Raw genomic sequence first — 23,597 nt, forward strand, 5'->3', positions numbered from 1 at the left:
GATTTTCTCAAAAACCTCCTTCTCTGCTTTTAAAGGCACTTCAGTCCCACGCTTCTGATCTTCGGGCACCTGCTACAGAGGGGGGATGGCAGGTCTGAAGACCTCCTCGTGGGTCTGCTCCAGGGCCTGGCCAAACTGGCCATAAACAGGTCCAGGCAGCGGGTTGTGGAGGGGGTCGTTAGGGCCGACTGCCTGCCCCTCTTCTGTGATTACGTTAGAGCCCGGGTGTCTTTGGAGAAGGAACACGCGGTGTCCATTGACACCCTGGAGTTGTTCAGGGAGAGGTGAGCGCCGCAGGGAGTGGAGTGCATTATTTCCCCCTCCAACTCTATTTTGATTTAATCCCTGCCTTGCCCTTCACTGTTTGATCACACAGCATTGCCCTTTGATGTGAAGGGCAATGCTTGTCACTGGCCACTTGGGTGTTTCCTTTCTTCCTGGTGGTGGAAACCGAATAAAGATTTGTCCACCTTGTGTCTCTCACTGTCTCCCACACCTGCACACACACAACATGGATGCTGTGGAAAAATAAGCATTACCACAGTTAGGCGGTAGTGTGGGGGTAAAAGAAAAAAAAAGAACATGGGTATAAAAAAGTGAATATCTGTCCTTCTTGTTATGGACCCAAACAGACGCCTCTCACAATATATGAAGAAGGTAGTCTCAACCGAACGTTTTCTTATATTAAAAGCAATTGTAAGGTGCTGTGTTTCAGACGAAATTCATTTGGTCAAAATATTCGACATTAAGCAAAACACAATTTATTCAAACACTGTAGACAAAATACAACAACAACAAGAGGAACTTGGAATAACTTAATTTATTAGAAAACTTAACAGAATAATAATTTTTTTAACTACAACACAGGAACTGCTCCAATATGGTAACATCCTTGAAACTCACACTTTTCACAAAACAAATTCAGGAAACAGATTGTCTGACATGCAGCCCTGCAATGCAGAAGGAATGAACATCAAAAGCCAATTCTGAGAGAAATCCCAGAGAGAGCGAAACTAGCAACCAGAAGAGATTTACTGTCTTCCAAATCTGCTGAGACCCCAACAGTAACTGGTGAACAGCAAAACTAAGAATCCTGGTTCTGGGAGAGCTTGACCAATGCTCCACAGAACGACATTGCGGCTGCAAAGACAACAAGGAATGGACTGCATGTACACTATCTATGGCACTGTGGTAGTGTCTCAGAAATGCCTAACCCCACCTAAGCCGTGCAATGTTGGTAAGATATATGTCAAAGGTAAATATAAATAAATAAAGCCAAAGGATGCAGCAGGCCTGGTGATCAGACACAGCCTCAGGAGCCGAGCAATTCCAACCCTGACAAAACACAGAAGAGTCATCGACCTTGTGAAGAGAAAGCATCATCTCTCTCCCTCACCTCTCTCCTTACAAATGGAGATGTGCCAATAAACCAAATAGTCAGCAATGTCAACATCTCACGAAGACCAAGTATTATTATCATATGTCAGGGTTGTTGTGAAAGGGGTTGAACTGGAGCTGTTTGTTCAGTGACTGTGATTGATATTGGTTTCCATGGATCCTAACTGTGACTCTGGAGGGTTTCCTGTTCTATTGAAAATGAGCTTTCTTCAACCTGTTATCTCATAGGATCAGCACCATCGTCATCCTCAAGGTGATTGGGTTCAGCAGCTAATGATAGAGGGTGATGAAGAGAATCTTAGAACAATAGACTGGAATGTTCCAACAACTGATCAAAATCGAAGAACATTAGATTGGATTGCTCCAACGATGGATCAGAATCTGAATGCACTAGACTGGAATGCTACAACAATGGGCAGGAATTTATCAGATGGTCTTTACTATCTTTCACTGGAAAGGGCATAGTTAGAGTTGCGGATAGAAGCCGTACTGATGATTATTCCGGCTGGGTACGATCCCATCCTCGATATTATTGGTGTTCCTGGTAAGCCTATCTTTGTAAATTCTATAAAGGATGGTGAAGGCTATTGCTCTTTCATTTATTTTTATTTAATAAATGCATAAATTGTTATCTTCAGTTTCAGTCAAAAACTCCACTTCATTTCTATCAATCTCAGACTCCTCGCTCATAAACATCTAAGGAGGGACAAGACTGTTCAGACCCCTGAGTCTTCGTTTTACTCTCAACTTAATCTCTACATTCTCAAACCTGCCTACACAACATAATATCCCCAGTCTCCACCTCTGCCTCAGTGCTGTTGTTGAATTAGCCGTCATCTACCCCTTTGTTAGCTTCAGATTTTACGGCTCCAGTTCTCTTCTGACCTCTCCTCCAATTGCAAATATTTTGAACACATACTTGTTCAGCCTCTCCAGCTGTTTCATAATATGGACCCCATATCAGACTAATAATGTCACTGGACAGGTAATTGAGAGGCACAGGTTATGTCCTTAAAGGCATTGTTTCAAATCCTATCACAGCCGATGACAGAACTTAAATTCAAATGACAAAAATTGGAATGAAATCTCATTTTACTAATGGCCACCATAAACCATCAGGATTTCTTTCATTATTTCACTTATAGCCTTTGGTCAAGAAACCTAAGCGTGACTTCAAACCCACGGCCACATGGTTGCTCCATATTGTCTGGACAGACGGCCTCACAGTCAAGGGCAATTAGTGATGAACAATAAATGCTGCCATTGCCAGTGATGCTGACATCCTGTGAAACAACAACATTAAAGGTGAAATAAACCAAGGAACTATGGATGTTGGAGATTTGAAAGAAAATGCACCAGCGACTGGAATTATTGGAGAATCTCAGCAAGTGTGGCAGCCTCTGTCAGGAGAAAAACAGATAAAGTTGCATGTTTAGTGACCCTACATCAATACTGAAAGCAACTGAGAAATAATGTTATTTCTATCAGGGATGGCTGGTTGACTGAAGGGGAGGTTAATTGAACGGATGGAGAAATGTCCAGCAAGGGAGAGAAAAAGAGAGAGAAAGACAAAGAAAGAAATGAAAAGCAAACAAAAGGAAGCTGATGATGAAGTAGAAGGAAAATGCAAAGGGAGCATCTTCTAATGTAACCCCTTTTTCCCTTATTCCTGAATATCATGTCAATCTTGTTCTGCTCCTGTTTAAAGTGAATTATATTCCCTCTGTCTCTCTTCTCCGAGTGTAATGATCAATTCCATTGGCAATAGCGATGCTGTCCTTATAGTTGCTGAGATACAGAGAAACGTAATGTTACATTGTCAACTGCTTCTTCAAAGAACCGGACTGTTACTGTGGGACTGTGCAGAGTTGTAACAGCTTTTTCAGCCAGGAAGAGAAACATTTTCAACACAGAATGGGTGCACTGTATGTGTGAGAAGTTTTGACTTGCGCCTGTCATTAGACGGTAAAGGGAGGTACAGTGGATAATTTTCTCGGGTTTGTGTATTATCAGCTGCTGCATCCACTCAGAGAGATCAAGGGTCTGGTGACCCCATTCTGGACACTGCATTTATAGAGTGTTTGGGAAATAAATGGAGCTGAGACTATACAGAAGGTAAGCTCTGTACACAGGGAAGGGCTGGGCATTGTACTATCCTTTCTGGGATTTCCAGGAATATTTTTCTGAGCTGAACCAATTCCAAACGTAAAATGTGAACCTTTCAAAAATGATGGTCACTGAGCTGAATTCCTCCATCAATATAACCTGTAGCCTCACATCAGGGACATACTGACACTCACCATGAAGTGAACTAGATTGATTCTGGAACTTTTCACACAGGAGTTGTTAACATATTCATCATCTCCGAAGTGCAGTCCTCCGAAATATTCACTGACTGTCAGAAACCATCTGCCAGTTGAGAGGAATACATTGAGCCCATCTCCCTGATGAAGGTACAGAAGCAAACTTCCAGAAATACTAGGGAAGAGGGGGACTGGTGAACATACGGAACTGCATGAAACTAGAATTAATGAAGAGTATGTTTTTTAAAATCCATTCGAATTGAAGGTTGGTGCAGTGCTGCATCTGATGAGTTCCATACCAGAGTATTGAGGAGGTGGCAACAGAGCCAGTGAAAGAAGTACTAATTATTCTTCAGAGCTGGTTTGATTCTGGAAAGGATCCTGTAGCCTGGAAAACATAAATATTGTAAACATAAATATTTAAAACAGGACAGAGAGTGAAAACAGAAAACTAAATAACGTGATGACAGCTGTGAAAAAAACATTGTAGCATTTTACAGTAAATGTGACAACTAGACACTTGGAGAATAATGATATAATTTGGTAGATTTGGCCGATATTCAGAAAAGGGAAATGATCTTTGCTAAACCTGCTGGCGTTTGTGGACTCTGTCCGTTGTGTCATTGACAAATGAGTACCAGTGGGAGTGGAGTAATTGCATTTTCAGAAGAAGTTTGACGTGGCTGATTACAGGTGGGTGGAGAATGTTGGAGTCCATGGGTAGGTAAGGGTGGAATACACCGAATTGATTAAAAATTGGATAATGGGCAAAATGAACAGAGTAGTGTTTTTTTTCTCTGGATGGAAGGCTTGTGGGGTATCAGAAGGATCAGCTCTTGTGCAATAGCTGTGCACAAGGTATAAAATTGATTCAGAAGTGAACAACAAATAACATCATTCACATTTAAGTTTATTAAATGATGAGAGGTTGGGAAGGGACCTGGATCTCCTTGGTTATAAGTCAGTAACAGAATTCGGATGGGGCAGGAAGTAATTCTAACTGCAAAGGATATGTGGTCCATCATGGAAAATTATTAAAGTACCAGAGCAAATATGTCTTACTCAATGGTAGCGTTTTGTTGAGCCAATATTTAGGGTATTGTGTACAGACAAAGTCTGCTTTATAAATAATGATCTTCATGTCACCGAGACAGTGCAAAGGAGTTTCACCTGACTGAACCCTGGCATGATGTTCCCATAAGCAGACTGTGTATTAGCTATGTGTTTAACCTGTAGCACTGTGAAAGAATAAGAAGTTGAAACTTGATGGTTATGGATGGACCCTCATTATGTCTCAAGCAGCCATTGATAAGGTGAAAAATTCTATATTTTCCATAGGATGCTCGATTCCTGATAGTTTACGAGCCTGTGCATAGACCCCATTTCGATTGACAGAGAGGTACAGGTTTTGAATGAACTCTGAACAGTTTCATGCACACTTACTGTGTGACCCTGCACTCAACGTTAGTTTGCAGACAATCCTTTCGGAAGCCATAGTACCTTCACTCTGAAACAGTTAGCCATTCCCCACCTGTTTCTTACTTCTAGAGAGGACATGGGTCTGCTCTCTCAGCGATGGAAGATGCCTTTGAAACTGGTTAAAATTGGGTTCATTCCTACTCCCAGGATATCATGTTAAAGTAAAGCGTATGTACTATGAGTAATGAAAACACGAGGAGCAAAGTGGAGCAGTCTGTCTGTGCAGCCCCTGCACCATTTGTTTGTGGTGTTGGAACATCTCTGACATCTTCCTGTGCCTGGTTAGTGACTTGAGAACCTGAATAACCACTTCCTGATCCTTTTTAATGACTCCGGGTGTGGAATGGTCTCTCTCTGATACTGTGTAAGTTACTTGTGAGAGTGAGCAGACTCATTTTCTTCCTGCGTAACAGGTAGGAGGGACTGAATGTGATATCCCTCCTTTTACACAATAGCTTTGATGGGCTGAATAACTTTCCTACATTCTTGTGAAGTCAGATTGATGTGCAGAATGAACTCCTTCGTTTACTGTTGAAATGTGCAGTGTCTGGTAGCGCTGTTCCGTGAATGTTGCCGACATGTTAACGTGAATGCTGTCCAGGTCTTGTTGCGCATGGGCACAGACTACTTTAGGACCTAAGGGATGATGAAATTGTCTGAACATTGTGTAACCTAGAGTAAATATCCCCACTTCTGATCGGTGTGAACTCAATGGGCTGAATGGCCAGCTTCCACACTGCTGACAAACTGGAGATGCCTGGGCTGGGGGAGCTACACTGAGGATCTCCTACAGAGATGTGCCACGGCTGAGATGATTGATGCCCAATGATGATAAACATCTTCCCTTGTGCTGTGAATGACTCCAAACGCTGGAGAGTTTGCAATGGATTCGCATGAAGTGCGATTTTGCTCAGGCTCCCTGATGTCATCCTCAGTTAAATACTGCCTTGATATCAGGGCCAATCGCTCTTAGCTTAAGCCCTTGTATCACCTCTGTCGCTCATATCAATAGGTCATGGTGCAGACAATAGTTTCGTCAAACAGAGGGTAGTAAATGTCAGGAATTCTCTATTCCAGAGAGTCAGGGAGATAGATCACTGAAAGATCTCTGAATGGTCTTCCCTGTTTCTATGCACCAGGTGGTACCAGTAAGTGGCTTCCAACTTCTCCTGTCTAGCAGGTTGGAGGGGCTGAATGGAACAATGGAACATCGCACTCTGGAGCAGGATTTGCTTGTTCGACACGATGAAAATGCTCCACCAGGCACGACGCTTGTGAATGATCAGGTTGTGGTCTCAGCCCCATTTTCCTGTCTGTATCCCATTATCTATGACTCAATCTCTGTCAAATATTTATGCATTCAGTTTGAATATATGTGAACAAAAAGGCATCACATACTTCTGGGAAAGAGACTTCCCCCTCAAATGGCACTTTTAGAATTACTCCTTATCTCTCTTATAGTGTCGTCCAGCAGGGAACCCTGTCCACATAAACCAGACATCCCAATCTGATCTCAACTCATTCGCCAACATTAGGCTCATATCCTTCTAAACCCTTCCTATTAATATGCACATCCAGATACCTTTCGAATGTTGTAACTTTAGCAGCTTGCATTACTTTCTCTGACAGCTCATTCCATACACACACCACAGTCTGCAAGAAAATGTTGTCCCTTTAACGTCTTTCTCCTCTCACCTTAAGCGTTTGTCCGATAGTTTTGGACTCGCCGATCCTGGGAAAAAAAACTTGGGTATTGAGCTTATCCATGTTCGTCATGATTTTATAAACCTTTATGATGTTACGCCTCAGCCTCTGATGCTCCACAGTAAACAATCCCCAGTCTGTCCAGTCTCTCCCTGTAGCTCAATCCCTCCATGCCCAGTAATATCCTTGTAAATCTTTTCTGCACCCTCTCAAGTCTTAAAACATCATTCCAATAGCAATGAGAACGAAATTAGACAGAATATTCTTGATGTCACCTCACCAACATCCTGCCCAGTTGCAATATGATCTCCCAACTCGCATACTCAAAGCACTGACCAATAAAGGCAAGCATACCAAACTCCTTCTTCACCACCCTATCTACCTGCGACTCTACTTTTAAGGACCAATGATCCTGCGCCCTTTTGTTCAACAACACTCCCCAGGACCCCACCATTAATTGTATATGTCCTATCGTATTTTACATTTCAAAAATGCAACAGTTCACATTTATCTAAATTTAACTCCGCCTGTCACTCCTTGGCCCGTTGCTCCATTTGATAAAGGTCCCATTGTACTCCGAGGTAAATCTTACTGGCCACTGCACCTCCAATTTTGATGTCATCTGTAAACAAAATAAACAGGCAAATATTCACATTCAAATCATTTATATAAATGACAAAAGCAGTAGACTCAGCACCTTGTGTTACAGCACTGGTCACAGGTCTCCAGTCTGAAAAGCAGTCTTCTACCACCCTCTGCCTCATGCCTTCACTCTAATTTTGCAGTGGATTGGCTAGCTTACCTTGGATCCGTTTATGATCTAAACTTACTAACTTGTCTGTAATGCAGGATCCTGTCGAGTGCCCTGTTGAAGGCTGTATGGACAGCGTCTACCACACTGCCTTCATTAAACTTGTTTGTCATCTCTTCAATAAACGCAATCAATTTTGTAAGAAATGATTTCCCATGCACAAAACCATATTGAATCTCCCTAATCAGTAGGTGCATCTGCAACTGAATGTAAATCCTGTCCCTCACAATACTCTCCAACAACGTGCCCAACAATTACATCAGGCTCAACGATCTATAATTCAGGTCACTATGCTTTCCTCGTCCCATGCTTCCACTGCTCATTGCAAATGCTAATGGAACCGGGTTGGTGATTTGACCAACAATATTGGTCTCAGACTGGGTCATGGTTAGGAACAAGTTAGGCAGGATTCTTTAATCTGCTAAAATTAACAAATTTATAACCCAAACAAAGTTACTCAAACTACGTGGGCAAGATGAATGACAAACAGTTCGCATATGTGGGCGGCACGGTGGCACAGTGGTTAGCACTGCTGCCTCACAGCGCCTGAGACCCGGGTTCAATTCCCGCCTCAGGCGACTGACTGTGTGGAGTTTGCACGTTCTCCCCGTGTCTGCGTGGGTTTCCTCCGGGTGCTCCGGTTTCCTCCCACAGTCCAAAGGATGTGCAGGGTCAGGTGAATTGGCCATGCTAAATTGCCCATAGTGTTAGGTAAGGGGTAAATGTAGGGGTATGGGTGGGTTTCGCTTCGGCGGGTCGGTGTGGACTTGTTGGGCCGAAGGGCCTGTTTCCACACTGTAATCTAATCTAATATTACAAATCTGAGCACCAATGTTTCTCTTTGTGAAAGTACTGACACATGCACATGTTTGATGACCAACAGCACAACAAATCTCGGCAAAGCATTAATTTGGAAGAACTTTCCAAAATATTAATTGAACTCATGATGAAAGGAAACAGAAGTGATTGTTCCAAATACCATTCAGCTTATGGAGCTATTCTGTTCTTACAAGCTACTGGGAATGGGATCACTTCCTGGAATAGGTGATTTTGCTGAATTCCCTTTACTTCAGGCAATTGGGCGATTCCAGTGAATCCTCAACAGGAATCCTCCGTGAGTGGTAAAGATGACTGATGAGTTTTCAGCTCACACATTTTGCTGGGAAGAGGAACATGGAGAGGGAGGGAACAACAGGCTGTTTCTTCTCAGGAAGAATATATTTTCTCCCTCTCTGAGTTGAATCACACAATAACATTATCCAGCACCAAACTTGACCAAATGAGGTCTCTCTGGACTGTACGACTCCATTACATTCCCTTCTCCATATAGGGACATCATTGCTGCTGTTGTTTGCAGAACCAATACTTTCGTAACAAATAGCCCCATTAGATTTGAAGATGTGTTTACATGTTCCGGTATACTTTTAAAATACAACTTTTAATATCTTCATAATATCTGTATTTAAATTAATACATCTTCGTCTTAAATTACTTCCCCAGTCTTATTCTCCCTTACAAGATGAAATATTCATCAGGTATTCACAGGCTCAAAATCTTATGTGATCAATAAGAATATTTCTCATTCTCAGGCCTGAACATCTAATCGTACATAACAGAATGCCTTCATCCGAGAATGAGTAAAGAGAAACATCCTTGAAAAGTTTCAAAAACAATTTGCTTTTCACTTCAGTGGAATACAACCCACACACAGTACATCAGATGTCGTCTCAGCAACGGCCTGTACAGATGCAGTAAAACATCATTAAGATCAGACCCAATACTCTTTTCAACAAAAAGTATCATTGCATTTATTTTCCAAATCACGTGCTGCATCTACAGACGAACTTGATGTGATTTATGTCCCAAGACACAGGAATCCCTTTGTACCACGGAGTTCTGCATTCTGCCTCCAGTTACATAATTTACTGTTGTCTTATGCTTCGTCCAAAACACAAACTTCCCATCAGCGACATTGTGCTTTTTATTTTGCTGAAGGTTTGCTCACGACCCTCCCCTGTCTGTATGCCATTGCAGACACCGTGTCTCCACTTGGCATTTTATTGAATAACTATTCTAGTGTATGAGCAAATTGAGCTCCAGTCCATTCAGCCCCTTCATTCAAATCAATAATCTAGATTGTAAACTGTTGATGACCTCACACTGATCCCTGAGGAATTTCACTAGTGACAGCTTTCCAACTTGAAAATAAGTAATTACCTCTACTTTGCAACTCCTGATAGCTGACCAGGGCTTCCCTGTTCCTGAGAACCTGCCCAAAAAGGTTGCATGGCCTCCTGCTATGCTGTGTAGCTGAGTGTCGATTTGTTTCTGATCTCAGTGATCCTACTTCTGGCCATTTGTTGTCAGATGATCAGGTGTAGTTCATACTGTCAATGTTCCTGATCCCTGAGAGTTTAAAAGATGAGCACAGAATATAGACTAAGGTTTGACTGGATCACTACCCGATCAAAAATACAGCAATAGAACCATTCTGCAATATCAGTCATGGGCTTAATTTTCACCAGACAGACACTGAGGAAGAGGGGAAATTTTCTATGAGCCTGATTAACATGTGTCCCCTTAATAACGCAACCAATAATCTTAATCATTAATTTCATTTTTGGCTGTTGGAGCTGTGTTGAAAAATTGACGCAGTCACTACACATTAAAATAAACTATTGCCTTTGAGGGGTGACCTTATAGATGTTTATAAAATCATGAGGGGCATGGACAGGGTAAATAGGCAAGGTCTTTTTCCTTGGGTAAGGGAGTCCAGAACGAGGGGGCATCACTTTAAGGTGAGAGGGGAAAGATATCAAAGGACCTAAGGCGTAACTTGTTCACACAGAGTATGGTATATGGAATGAGCTGCCAGAGTAAATGATAGAGGCTGGTGTGATTACAAGATTTAAAGTCATCCAGATGGGTATATGGAAAGGAATGATTCAGAGGGATATGGGCAACATGCTGCCAAATGAGACTAAATTACTGTCGGACATCTGGTTGGCATGGATGCGTTGGACCAAAGAGTCTGTTTACCTGATGTATACCTCTATTACGCTATGACTGAATCCTTCATTCTATTCCTGTATATCTCCTTAGAGGGGCAGAATGGGATCATCCTGCCTCATTGCAGTGATACTGACTGGCTGAATGGAGTCTTCCTCTCCCTCTGTAATAGCCTCAAGGGGTGCAGTGAGAGAACAACATATGAGATAGGAATTCCAGCCGGCTGCTCAGTTTATGAAGATCATGGCTGGTCTGTTTGCGGCTGAAAACTCTTTTCCTGTCTATTCCCAATAAACACTGACTCCCCAGTCCAACAAAGGTCAGTCAAGGTCAGACTTGAATATCTTCAATGGCCCAGTCTAAACTGTTCCCTGGGGATGAGAATACCACAGACAGCACAACCCTAAGGAGATAAGAACATCCTTATCTCAATCTTAAATGGGGAACCTCTAAATTAAAATGTGTATGAACTTCACAGCAAGTCACCTTCTCTTCTTTTAGACATGAAGGCCCAACGAATAGGAAGGAAATGGGCCATTCAACCCCTCAAACCTATCGCTCATTGCAATTGACTCTGTTCAGTGAAGTATTTATCAAACTCAGGCTCACTGCTCTTTTGGGCAGACATTTCAGATAGCGTAAATCATAGAGTGTACGAAATTGGTGCAGAATTAGAGTGGTTCATCGAGTCTGATCAGCTGTTCGATCATGGCTGATGTGTTTCGCAACAAAATTTTTCCCACCTTCTCATGGTAATTCTTGATCCCCTTATCAATCAAAACATATCTATCTCTGCCTTAAAGACAGAACTGTGTCTGTGTGTGTGTTTCTGCTTTTTGGTGGCATACAGAAGATAGTGTAGGAGGGTTGTCTTTTGGACTGAAAGGTGTGACCAGCAGCGCTCCACAGGGATTGGTGCTTGATCCACTTTCGGTTGCCATTTATATCAATAATTTAGCTGTAAATATTAGAAGGCATGGCGAGCATGTTTATGGATGACACCAAGATGTAGTTATATCGTGGAAGGTGAAGAAGGTCACATAAGATTATAAAGAGATCATAATTAATTGGATCAATGAATCATAGAGTTGTACAGCAAACCCTTTGGTCCAACTCATTTGTGCCAATCAGATGTCGTAAATTAGCTTTGTTTCATTTTCCAGCATTCGTTCTATATCCCTCTAAACCCTTCTAATTCATGTCCCTATCCAGCTGCCTTTTAAATGGTGTAATTGTACCAGCCTCCACCACTTCCTCTGGCAGCTCATTGCTTACATGCACCACCATCTGTCCATCTCACCTAAAATCTATGTCCTCTAGTTGTGGACTTCCCTACCCTTGGATAAAGACCCTGACTATTCACACTATCCATGGTCTTCATGATTTTATAAACCACTAGAATGTGCAAATTTGACTCCAATCAACACGAATGGCTGTATTTTCAGTCATCCCGGGCCTAAATGTTAAAACTCTGCATTATAAAATATCTGGAATAGATACTCATCATTGAACACCAGAGATGAAGAAAGAGCATACTTTCTGGATCAAAAACACCAATCACTCTTTCCCGCCTGTAACGTGTGACTGCCCTCTTCTTAAAACCATGAAATGATCCAAGGCAGTGGATGACTTTCCAGCTTTTCTTCCCCAGTACTACCACTCACTGGGCTGAGGAATGGCAGATGGAGTTCAGTTTCGATAAATACAAGGTATCAGAATTTGGTAAAACAAACAAGGAGAGGGGATATACAATTCAATGTCAGGCCATTAGTGGTGTTGTAGAACAGAGGGATCTAGGGGTTCTGGTATATTTCTTTGAAGTTTGCACCATATGTAGGCAGGGTGGTTATGAAGGTGTTTGACTTGCTGACCTTCATTATTCAGACCTTTGAGTACTGGAGCTGGGACATGATCCTCAGATTGTGGTGGACATTCGTGAGGTCTCTCCTGAAGTACTGTGTGCAGTTCTGGTCACCCAGGTACATTGAGGATAGAACATAGAACAATACAGCACAGAACAGGCCCTTCGGCCCACGATGTTGTACCGAACATTTGTCCTAACTTAAGCACCTATCCATGTACCTATTCAATTACTGCTTTAAGGTCATCAATGATTCTGACTCTGCCACTCCCAAGGGCAGCGCATTCCGTTCCCCCACCAAACTCTGGGTAAAGAACCTACCCCTGACATCCCCCCTATACCTTCCACCCTTCACCTTAAATTTATGTCCCCTTGTAACACTCTGTTGTACCCGGGGAAAACGTCTCTGACTGTGTACCCTATCTATTGCCCTGATCATCTTATAAACCTCTACCAAGTCACGCCTCATCCTTCGCCATTCAAATGAGAAAAGGCCTAGCACTCTCAACCTATCCTTGTATGACCAATTCTCCATTCCAGGCAACATCCTGGTAAATCTCTTCTGCACCCTCTCCAAAGCTTCCACATCTTTCCTAAAATGAGGCGACCAGAACTGCACACAGTATTCCAAATGTGGCTACACAGCTGCAACATCACCTCACAACTATTGAATTCAATCCCTCTGCTAATGAACGCTAATACACCATAGGCCTTCTTACAAGCTCTATCCACCTGAGTGGCAACTTTCAAAGATCTATGAACATAGATCCCAAGATCCCTCTGCTCCTCCACCTCAGTAAGAACCCTACCGTTAACCCTGTATTCCACATTCTTATTTGTCCTTCCAACATGGACCACCTCACACTTGACAGGGTTCAACTCCATCTGCCACTCTTCAGCCCAGCTCTGCATAATATCTAACTCCCTTTGCAGCCGACAACAGCCCTCCTCAATATCCACAACTCCACCAATCTTCGTATCGTCTGCAAATTTACTGACCCACCCTTCGACTCCCTCTTCCAAGTCATTAATAAAAATTACAAACAGCAGAGGACCCAGAACTGATCCCTGCGGAACTCCACTTGTAACTGGGCTCCAGGCTGAGTATTTACCATCTACCACCACTCTCTGACTTCGACAGGTTAGCCAGTTTTCTATCCAACTGGCCAAACTTCCCACAATCCCATGCCTCCTGACTTTCCGCAATAGCCTACCATGTGGAACCTTCTCAAACACCTTACTGAAATCCTTATACACCACATGAACCGCTTTATCTTCATCCACCTGTATATACCAACCACTACATCGGACAGCTGAAACTGACAACCGGAAGCGGCAGGGACAGACCACTATAAACACCGGAGGAAACATCAAAGAAGCGCTTTGCAGGAGGCTCCCAAGCACTGATGATGTCGCCTAGCCAGGGGACGAAATGTTTGCAACAAAAACTTCCAGCTCGGCGAACAGAACCACAACATTTACCATCTACCACCACACTCTGACTTCGATCGGTTAGCCAGTTCTCTATACAACTGGCCAAACTTACCACTATCCCATGCCTCCTGACTTTCCGAATAAGCCTACCATGTGGAAACTGATCAAATGCCTTAATAAAATCCATGTACACTACATCCATTGCTCTACCCTCATCCACATGTTTGGTCACCTCCTCAAAGAATTCAATAAGACTTGTAAGGCAAGAACTACCCCTCACAAATCCTTGATTACGCTGTCCCTAATCAAGAGGTGTCTTTCCAGATACTCTTAAATCCTATCCCTCAGTACCCTTTCCATTACTTTGCCTCCCACCGAAGTAAGACTAACTAGCCTGTAATTCCGGGGTTATCCCTATTCCCTTTTTTGAACAGGGGCACAACATTCGCCACTCTCCAGTCCCCTGGCACCAACCCCATTGATAGTGAAGACGAAAAGATCATTGCCAACGGTTTTGCAATTTCCTCTCTTGCTTCCCACATAATCCTAGGATATATCCCTTCAGGCCCGGGGGACTTGTCTATCCTCAGTATTTTCAAACTGCCCAACACATCTTCCTTCCCAACAAGTATCTCCTCTAGCTTACCAGAGTGTTTCATTCTCTCCTCTTCTACAATATGGTCCCTCTCATCTGTAAATATTGAAGTAAAGTACTCATTCAAGACCTCTCCGATCTCTTTCGACTCAATACTCAGTCTCCCACTGCTGTCCTTAATCGGATCTACCCTAGTTCTCGTCATTCTCACGTTTCTCACATAAGCATGAAAGGCCTTGGGGTTATCCTTGATCCTACCCACCAAAAAATTTTCATGCCCTCTCTTAGCTCTCCTAATCCCTTTCTTCAGCTCCCTCCTGGCTATCCTGTATCCCTCCAACGCTCTGTCTGAACCTTGTTTCCTCAAACTTATGTAAGCCCCCTTCTTCCTCCTTACAAGACATTCAACCTCCCTCGTCAACCAAGGTTCCCTCACACGACCATCTCTTTCCTGCCTGACAGGTACATACATATCAAGGACACGTCATATCTGTTCCTTGAGAAAGTTCCACATTTCAACAACATCCTTCCTGACAGCTGATGCTTCCAATTTATGCTCCTCAGATCCTGTCTTGCAGCATCGTATTTACCCTTCCCCCAATCGTAAAACCTGACCTGTTGCACGCACCTATCTCTCTCCATAACAAAGGTGAAAGTCACAGAATTGTGGTCACCATCACCAAAATGCTCACCCACTAACAAGCCCATCACTTGTCCCGGTTCGTTACCAAATACCAAATCCAATATGGCCTCCCCTCTGATCGGACAATCTACATACTGAGTTAGTAAAGCTTCTTGGGCACACTGCACAAACACCGCTCCATCCAATCTACTTGAACCAAACAGCTTCCAATCAATATTTGGGAAGTTGAAATTGCCCATGACTACTACCCTGTGGCTTCTGCACCTTTCCAAAATCTGTTTCCCAATCTGATTCTCCACATCTCTGCTGCTATTGGGGGGCCTATAGGAAACACCCAACAAGGTGACTGCTCCTTTCCTATTTCTGACTTCAGCCCATACTACCTCCAAAGGCAGATTCCCTTCGAACTGCCTTTCTGCAACCGGTATACCATTTCTAATTAGCAACACCACCCCCCTCCTTTTTTAACACCCCCACTAATCTTACTGAAACATCTGTAACCAGGCACCTCCAACAACCATTCCTGTTGCTCTTCTATCCACACTTCAGTGATGGCCATCGTAGTCCCATGTACCGATCCACGCCTTAGGTTCACCCACCTTATTTCTGATATTCCTTACTTTGAAGTATACACATTTGAGCCCATCTCTGTGTCCGCAAGTATTCCCTGTCAGTGCTACCTTTCCACAGCCTCACGCAATTCTTGAACATCCTGAAAAACAGCTAACCTACTTGCTGGACTAGAAGTCCGGATCCCATCCCCCTGCCAAATTAGTTTAAACCCCACCGAAGAGTGCTAGCAAACCTACCTCCCAGGATATTGGTGACCTTCTGGTTCAGGTGCAACCCGTCCTGCTTGTACAGGTCCCACCTCCCCCAGAATGCAGTCCAATTGTCCAAATACCTGAAGCCCTCCCTCCTACGCCATCCTTGCAGCCACGTGTTCAACTTCACTCTCTCCCTATTCCTTGCCTCACTGTCACGTGGCACCGGCAACAACCCAGACATGACGACTCTGTCCGTCCTAGCTTTTAGCTTCCAGCCTAACTCCCTGAGCTCCAGAATGACCTCCCCACCCCTCTTCCTACCTATGTCGTTGGTGCCAATGTGCACCACGACTTCTGTCTGCACTCCCTCCCCATTAAGGATTCTGAAGACGTGGTCTGAGACGTCTCGGAACCTGGCACCCAGGAGGCAACAAACCATCCAAGAGTCTCGCCCATGTCCACAAAACCGCCTGTCTGTCCCTCTAACTATAGAGTCTCCTATAACTAGCGCTCTCCTCCTCTCCCTCTTTCCCTCCTGGGCCTCAGAGCCGGAACTCATGCCAGAGACCCGGTCAGTGCAGCTTACCCCTGCTAGACCGTCCCCCTCCGAACAGTATCCAAAGCGGTATACTTATTGTTGAGGGGAACGACCACAGGGGATCCCTGCACTGCCTGCTTCCTCCCCTTCCCACCTCTAACTGTTACCCAGGTACCTCTGTTCTCTGGCGTAACTATGTCCCTGTAGCTTCTATCTATCACTCTCTAAGCCTCTCGAATAATCCTCAGTTCATCCAACTCCAGCTCCAGTTCCCTAACGCGGTCTGTGAGGCGCGGTCTGTGAGGAGCTGGAGCTGGCTGCACTTCCTGCAGGTGAAGTCGGCAGGAGCATTGGTTGTCACCCCTACCTCAAACATCCTGCAGGAGGAACGTTCCACTGCTTGTGCTGCCATAACTCTACGATTAGTCTCCAAAACAAGAACACTAAGTAGCTTACCTGTTCAGCCGACAGAGTCCCTTTTTTTTAGGTTAGAGGAGGAGGGAGGGTGCGAGACACTATACGGATATTTCTAAACTGGAGAGGATTCAGAAAAGATTTACCAGGCTGTTGCTGGGAAAGGAGTGCTTAAGTTATAAGAACAGGCTCGATCGACTGGGACCTTTTCCACTGCAGCGTAGAAGGTTGAGACCTTATCAACCTTATAGAAGTTTATAAAACAATGAGGGGTATCGATAATGTTGAATGGCAGGTGTCCTTTCCTTAGGGTAGCTGATTTCAAGACTGGGGGTAATTTTAAGATGGCAGGAGAAAGTCTTACAGAAGACATAGTGTCATAGAGCTGTCCAGCATGGAAACAGACCTTTCTATCCAACTCATCTCTACTTACCAGATGTCCTTAATTAATGTAGTTCCATTTTCTAGCATTTGGCCCATATCCCCTAAACACTTCCTAGTCATGAGCCCATGCAGGTGCCTTTTAAATGTTGTAATTGTACCAGCCTCCACAACTTCCCCTGGCAGTTCGTTACATACACAGTACCCTCTAATTGAAACCGTTGCCCCTTAGATCCGTTTTAGGTCTTTCTCCTCTCACCTTCAAACTGTGCCTCTGGCTTTGGAACATGCTACCTTGGGGAAAAGACCTTGGCTATTCACATTGCCCATTCCACTTATGACTTTGGAACCTTTACGATCACCTCTCAACTGCTGATGCTCCAGAGAAGATAACTCCAGCCTACTCAGCCTCTCCATAAATCTCAGAACTCACAACCCTGGCAGTGTCTTTGTAAATCTTTTCTGAATCCTTTTAGGTTTCACCTAACCTTCCTCAATGATCGAAACGTAATTGCACAAAGTATTCAAAAATGGCCTAACCAATGTTCTGTACAGCCGCAATATGACCTCCCAACTCTTATATTCAATGCACTGACCAACAGCGGCAAGCTTATCAAACACCTTCTCACTTTCCTTATACCTGCGACTCCACTTTCAAAATACTATGAACCTGCACCGAAAGATCTCTTTGTTTAGCAACATGCCCCAGGAACTTAACTTCAAATGTATAAGCCAAGCCTTGATTTTCCTTTCCAAAAAGCAGTACTTCACATTTATCTCAATTAAACTCCATCTGCCACTCCACAGCCCATTGGTCCATCTGATCAAGATCCCGTTATACTCTGAGGTAACATTTTTCTCTGTCCACTGCATCTTCAACTTTGGTGTCATCTATAAACGTAGTAATCATGCCTCCTGTGTTCATATCCAAATCATTTATATAAATGACAAATAGCAGTGGACCCAGCACCGAACTTTGTGGCACTCCACTGGTCACAGGCCTCCAGTATGAAAAGCAACCCACCACCATCACCCTCTGTCTTATTCCTTTGAGCCAGTTCTGTATCCAAATGGCTAGTTCTCCCTGTATTCCATGAGCTCTAACCTTGCTAACCAGTCTACCATGAGGAACTTTGTCGAACGCCTTACTGAAGTCCATATAGATCACGGGCACTGCTCTGCCCTCATCAATCCTTTTCATTACTTCTTCAAGCAAAAATCATGTTTGTGAGACATGATTTCCCATGCACAAAGCCATGTTGACTTTCCCTAATCGGTCCTTATCTTTCCAAATACATGTACTTTCTTTCCTCAGGATTCTCTCCAATAATTTGTCCACCACCAATGTCAGGCTCACTGGTCTATAGTTCTCTGGCTTTCCCTTCCCAGTTTGTTCAATGATGGCACCACATTAGCCAGCCTCATGTCTTCCAGCACCTCATGTCTTCTTGGCTATTGATGATAAGAACATGTCATTAAGATTCCCAGCACTCACTTCCAGAGCTTCCCAGAGAGTTCTCATGTATACCTAATCAGGTATACATGAGAAGGGCTTATGCCCGAAACGTCGATTCTCCTGTTCCCTGGATGCTGCCTGACCTGCTGCGCTTTTCCAGCAACACATTTTCAGCGTACCTAATCAGGACCCATGAAGTGCATTTTGATTACACATCATTTGGTTCGTGTATGGAATGAACGTGCTGAGAAGTGATGGATGTGGGTAATGTTACAACGTTTAAAAGACATTTGATTAAGTACAAGTATAAGAGAAGATTTGGTCCAAGCTCATGCAGGTGGGACTGGTTTAGTTTGGGATTATCATCAGCATGGAGTGGATGAGCCGATAGGTCTGTTTCCAAACAACCAGTGTAACTCTATGACACCGTATGTGCTTGTATGTCCAAACATGTATCTGCATATTTCTTTTTGCGCTTGTCTCTGTTTGTGTGTCTATATGTGTCTCTGTGTGCCTCCGTGTGTATCTATCTCTCTGCGCATGTTTTGTGTCTGTTTCAGTGTGCGTGTGTCTGTGTCTGTCTGTGTGCGTGTGTGGGTCTGTCTGTGTGTGTCTGTCTGGGTGTTTGTGTCTGTGTGAGTGTGTGTCGATGGTGCTGTAAGCTGCCACCCTCCCTGTGTCCCTCGTAAACTGAATCCCTGATGATTTTCACCCTCCACTCGCACCTGTACAGTGGTGTGGGGAGGCCAGCAGAGACTGACAACAACAGAAAGATCAGCAAGCCTGGCAGCATCTGTGGACAGAAATGAAAATTAACGTTTCAGGTAGAGTGACCCTTCCTTTGAACTCGTTTCGGGGGGATATACATCACTTTAAGCACAGAGACTGCCAGACATGCCCCACACAGATACACACAAACACTAATACAGAGACATAGAGGCACACACTAATATGCGGAAAGTAATACAGACATGGAGCGTCTGTCAATAATTCTCTTGTTCCATGTTTTCCTTGTCAATATTTCACTTACTCTGTCTGGTGTGTGTCAGTTGTTAATTCTGTCCTCAGGGAGTTTGGTAGAATTGCACTTGCTCACAATAGTGAGTGAGTCGGAATTTCTGTGAGGTGTGTGACTAGGATAATTTCAATGTTTGCAGATAGCAAACCTGGAAAAATTATAAAGTTTGTGTTGGACAGTGTGGAATTCTAACAGGACAGTGAGACATTGGTGTAATTTTCAGGTTTATGGCAGATGAGGATCGATACAGAGCAGTGTAAGGTGATGCACTTCGGTAGGAAGAACATTGAAATACAATATAAAACAGGCTATACGGTTATAAAAGGGTGCAGGAACAGAACGCTCTGGGTGTATATGAGCACAGAGTATTGAAGATGTCAGGACAAGTGGGGAAAGCAGTAAATATCACAGATTAGATTCAGTATCTGAGCTGTTTACGGGAGGTGTTGTAGGAGGGAGTTTCCAAGCACCGTTCTTGGGAGGTGGTGGAGACAATGCTTTATGAGCCCACCCTGCTGCCCACCAAGACAATGAGGATTCCATTTGTACCAGCTCGGCATAAAAGGGAGATGTCATCAGGGGCACGGCTTCTATGTTGTGCCGGTGGGAAATGGAGCAGCCAGGGGGTTTAAAGTGAGAATTGCCCTTCAGTGAACATTGCTGCTTACTCGGTTGGTGGGACATGGATGTTTCAGAATCTCCACACGAGATGTCCTGTCCTCTCCGACTCCCACCAGGGTCCTCCCCACATGGCGGGTGGAAGGGGGTGAGTGAACGGATATCGGGCACTCCACCAACCGGCATGGCCCTTTCTTCTCAATTCCAGACTGTTTCTCCTGGAATGGGAGGAAGGGAGGGCGGGAGTGAGGGTGGGAGTGGGTGGATCTGCTCTTAATGCTGGTGCAGGTGGGAGTTGGGGGACAATGTGAGGTGTCTGGAGGGAGACCGTCCACAGTGCTGTGTCCATGCAATGTTATTAGTTAGGGGGTGTAATGGAGGGGGAGGTGAGAGAGAGAGAGAGAGAGAGAGAGAAAGCTCTGCAATGACAGTGGTGGAGCATGAATCTTGTTCGTGGGTCGGTGCTATAACAGATATACAGTGAGTGTGAGGGAGCAGAGAGGAAATGTGAGCCTTATCCTAACAGAACGGGGAAGGTTATTGATGCTTGTCCTGTATTGCTGGACATTTCTTCAGACCGCATATACTGCTTTGAACTGGGTGGTGCCCTCAGACCATGCTCGGTGGGTGTGGTTGTGTGGACCCCTCTGTGAAGAGAGTGGTCCCCGTGTGTACTAGCCCATCCTCCAGGACCTCCGTGCCCCTGTCGACAAACCGTGGTGTAATTGCCCCTTATCCGCCATGCTCAGAGTGAACTGCGCAGGACAGCTCTGAACTGAGAAAGCTGAACTGTGTGTTCATCTATTGTGTTTACAAACTCCATTTCCTTCCAGGGATTCCATCCCATCCCTGGACAATATATTTTATTTTCATTCGTTTGTGGGACTTGGGATTTGCTGGCTGGGCAGCATTGATAGCCCATCTCTATTTGCCCTTCAGAAGGTGATAGTGAGCTGCCTTCTTGAGTCGCGGCAGTGCACTTGCTGTTGGTTGACCGAAAATGCCAGTCAGGAGGAAATTACAGGATTTTGACCCAACGACTGTGAAATAGCAGCAGTATATTTCCAAATCAGGGTGGTGAGTTGCTTGGGGGTTGGTGGGGGGGGGGAGGTGGCGGTGGCAGTGTGAGGTGAAACATGCAGGTGTGGTTTGAAATAGACAAATCACAACTTTGATGATCACTTTGTCCTGACCATTATTAACTTTCACTATTCACTGCTCCAGAATATACTTCACTGTCTTAACCCATCTGTTGTTTGAACCTTGAGTTGTGAAATACAGACTTAATGATGACAACAATCTGCTGCTGACACTTTCGGGCTGAAACCTGCGGAAACAAATCTGTTTCGAATTCAAACCAAAATCCCATCTGTCTGACATTCCTGTGCACGCTGATCTATATCACTATTGTGTCTGGTAATGCCTTTATTTGAATATTCTTAAGCACTTTAACTCATCTGGAAGTGAACAGCAGCCTGACACACACCAATTCATTGTCTCTGAGCTTCACAATGCCAGCACTCAACACACTAGGGAGTCAAAAACCAAGCCAGGGAAAGATACAGAGGGTCAGAGAATAGTTCATTAGTGGAAGGTACTATGTCTTATTATTGTTAAGATTTCCAGTAGTTGTTATTCTACAATCCTCTCCTTTTTGCATTTTTTTAGAGTGTTTAAATAAATTGTGTTTTGCTTTAAGTTGTGTGGTTTAAACAGCTGCATCACATCTGGAACACCCATTTCACATCTACCTTTACTATAAGACAAAATTGGCTTCCAGGTTGCCAGCGTAAAGCATTTTAAGGCAGTCTGGTCTGGTCCACAGCAAAGTGGGGATTCTTGTCCGTTTTGAAATCGATAATTCCAAATTGGATTCAGGTTCAGAATCCCTACAGTGTGGAAACAGGCCATTTGGCCCAACAAGTCCACACCAATCCACTGAAGAGTAATCCACCAAGACCCATTCCCCTATCCTATTATTCCATATTTATCCCTGACTAATGCACCTAACCTACACATCCCTGAACAGCATCGACAATTTACCACAGCCAATTCACGTAACCTGCATAGCTTTGGGCTGTGGGAGGAAAACTGATCATCCAGAGGAAACCCACGTGGGGAGGGGTAGAATGTGCACAGGGAGATTGTTGGGCTCAAAGGCGGCGTTTGGCAGTTGTTAGTGTCTTTTGTTCCGCGCATTGAATTCGGTTGGTTTGAACAGTGTTTTGTGTAGCAATGGTTCTTTCTGTTTCTAAGAGGTCTCTGGGTGTGGAAGAGGTGAAGTTGGAGATTTTACAAACGGTGAGCAAGGCAAAGTTTTTTAGAATTGGCAGACAAGCTGTAGTTGGGTTTGTGTTTGTCTGTGAGGAAAGGAGATAATTACAGCTATAGTTTGGCATTTAAATTTTGGTGGAAACACCATCAGAATCTTTGGAAATCGCTGGAATTTAATTGCAGATGAGACAGCTTGAACACAAAAAGAAATTAAAACAGTTTGAAATATGATTTTAAGTAGAATTAAAAGAAAAGGAGAGGAAGAAGAAAGACAGAAAAAGAAAAAAGAAAAACGAGAAGAGAGAGAGTTTCAACTTCAAAAGTAAGCAATTTGAGAGGAAAGTCGAGTTAGCAGGGTGGAGATGAGGTCGACGGTAAGCTGAATGAGGACGATAGTGAGGATGAGCAACTCTATAGTAGCCAAAGGTCTGATGGGTATCTTTTTAAATACATCCAGGCATTGTCTAACTTTGATGAGAAGGATGCAGACGCCTTTTTAATTTCATTTGAGAATGTTGCGAAATGGATGCAGTGGCCACTGACGATGTGGATTTAGTTGATCCAAACAAAGCTGGTTGGTATAAGGAGTGAGGTATTTGCATCCCTATCGGATGTGCACGGGTTGTGCCAGAAACCTACAGACAGTGTTTCAGGAATCTTAAAAAAAATTCCCTGGTTAAATGTACATTGAGTTTGAAAGAATCAAAAAAGTAATATTGAATGGTGGATAAGGGTATTAAAAACAAAGCAATCTATGACACTCTTAGAGAGATTCTTCTCCTATTCCTCCATAACAGGCTGGAGAAACTGAACAGTCTCCTCCTGCATCCCTGAGATAGGACTTGATAGTGATTGGTCTTGACCATGGCCCCACCCCCCCCCCCCCCCCCCTCA

Source organism: Chiloscyllium plagiosum, chromosome 8, assembly GCF_004010195.1.
Source record: "Chiloscyllium plagiosum isolate BGI_BamShark_2017 chromosome 8, ASM401019v2, whole genome shotgun sequence".
NCBI lineage: Eukaryota > Metazoa > Chordata > Chondrichthyes > Orectolobiformes > Hemiscylliidae > Chiloscyllium > Chiloscyllium plagiosum.